The sequence below is a fragment of the Coregonus lavaretus genome (assembly GCF_964263955.1).
Source record: "Coregonus lavaretus genome assembly, contig: HAP1_SCAFFOLD_1382, whole genome shotgun sequence".
NCBI lineage: Eukaryota > Metazoa > Chordata > Actinopteri > Salmoniformes > Salmonidae > Coregonus > Coregonus lavaretus.
Genome location: NW_028162732.1, coordinates 1 through 2,123, shown reverse-complemented (window position 1 = coordinate 2,123; position 2,123 = coordinate 1).

Below are 2,123 nucleotides of genomic sequence, written 5' to 3'. Positions count from 1 at the left end.
ATGACAGCCAGAGCGACATTCCCTCTTGCAGACAGTGGGCAATAGTAGCGTTCCAGGTCGCCTAAATTGGCATACACGCTGCGCAATTGACCACATTGTTGAATCCAGTTCTGCATTTATATAGATTTTCGAGATTACAGATCTGTATCAGATATCTACAAATATGGAAGTAGTGTTTATCATTGCAAGAATCCCAGCAATATGACTTAACGATATGATAATATGCGTAATGTAGGCGACCTGGAACGCTCCCATTCTGTTCTAGCTCCCTCTCTACATGGTGCGTTCACGACAACAGAACACGGAACTAGGAATTCTCCGACCTCCGACTTCAGTGGGTTCAAGACAACTGGGAACTCGGACTTCTCCGACATGAAGATCACTGATGTCACGATTTTTCCCCATGTAATGCTGCGTTCATGTCATATCGGAAACTCAGAAATGTCTGACTTGCTTACTCGTTGTGGAAAGATGATACTGCGTTCAAAACCAGTGGAAACTCAGAAATCTCTGACTTCCGATATCAGTGTGTTCAAGACAACTGGGAACTCGGGGAAAAAAACGAGCTCTGACTGGGAAAAATCGTTTTGAACGGTCATCCAACTCTGTATTCCAAGTCGGAAACTGGCATCTTTCTACAGTTCCGACATTCTGACCTGAAGATCACTGACGTCATGATTTGTCCTCGTTTTTTTCTCCATGTTCCCAGTTGTCTTGAAAGCACCATGGTACCCAAGTTTCTCACTTGGGATGTATCAGAATCAACCAACAGGAAGCTGTACGCAAATAACTTACATGACGTGAACGCAGCATGAGCCCTTTTTTTCTCCAGAGTTCCCAGTGTTCGTGAACGCACCAATACACTGCAGTCCAACCTCCCCCAAGTACGCTCTCTCTCTATCTTTAGTGTAATTCCCTTCTCTCAAATAAAATACTGTATTGATACAAAATGTGACACATTTTAGAAAAAGGACATTGATAAATGCTGGTACCTTTTTATTTTAAAGTAATATTATCAGCCGTGTGTGTGTGTCTATGTAGGCTATTGTATGCATGTCCTTTTGCAATCCTTAATCATAAATTAATGAAAAGCTATACAATATCTGCACATCCCCATCCCCCAATCTTTAACCTTTATTTGGGATTAATCTGTATTACTCAGGGCAGGCAGACAGCTGACAATGAAGTGACAGTGTCCCGCATGGCCAGAGGTGCTGTAGAGCTTTTAGAGGTCGTTTGGGTGTTTTGGTGCAGAGCAGTGCAGTGTGCTGTTTCCAGCCGCGGTGCTGTGTCAGGGCGTTGTGGTGTTGGAGGAAGCCCTGCTCTGTCTGCTGGTGATGATGTGGAGCTCATTTGGTTTATGACTCACCCTCCTCATACCAGGAGCCTCTTGTGCTGCTGTGGGAGACAGGCAGGCCAACTCTTAAAGGCACAGCCACACCATTACTAATGAATAGAATAGAATTGAATAGTGTGTGTGGGTGACATTCAGATAGGCAGACAGTAAAATAAATACACAACAACACAATGACACACATGTATATTACCCTATATTTTACATTTACATTTACGTCATTTAGCAGACGCTCATATTCAGCGAGTTACAAATTGGTGCATTCACCTTATAGCCAGTGGGATAACCAATCTTTTTTTGGGGGGGGGTGGGGCAAGGGGGGGGGGGGGGGGGGGGGGGGGTGTAGAAGGATTTTTACCGTTGATGTTGGTGAGAGAACTAACGTCATAGCAATATGGTATCCTTTCTTCATTGAAATAATCACATTATCTGAAAAAACTGGATTGTGGAAAGCTTTGCAATGAAAGTGATATATTCATTTGACCCTGGACCAAAGCTTGGGAGCAGCTTACCTATTGAGCATAAAGCCATCTCTATCTATCAATCTATCTATCTCTTTCTTGCTCTCTCTCTTTCTCTCTCCCCCACAATCTCGCTCCCTGTCTCTCTGTCTCCCCATGGTGGTAGGTGATGAAAACAGGAGCTCTCTGCTGGGGCTGGGGGCAGTGGAGCCTCTACCTCACCTCATATCCCACGAAGACAAGCTGGTCCACCCCAACGCCTTCATGGCCCTGGGGGTCATCGCTGCCAACAGTAAGGACCCCTCCTC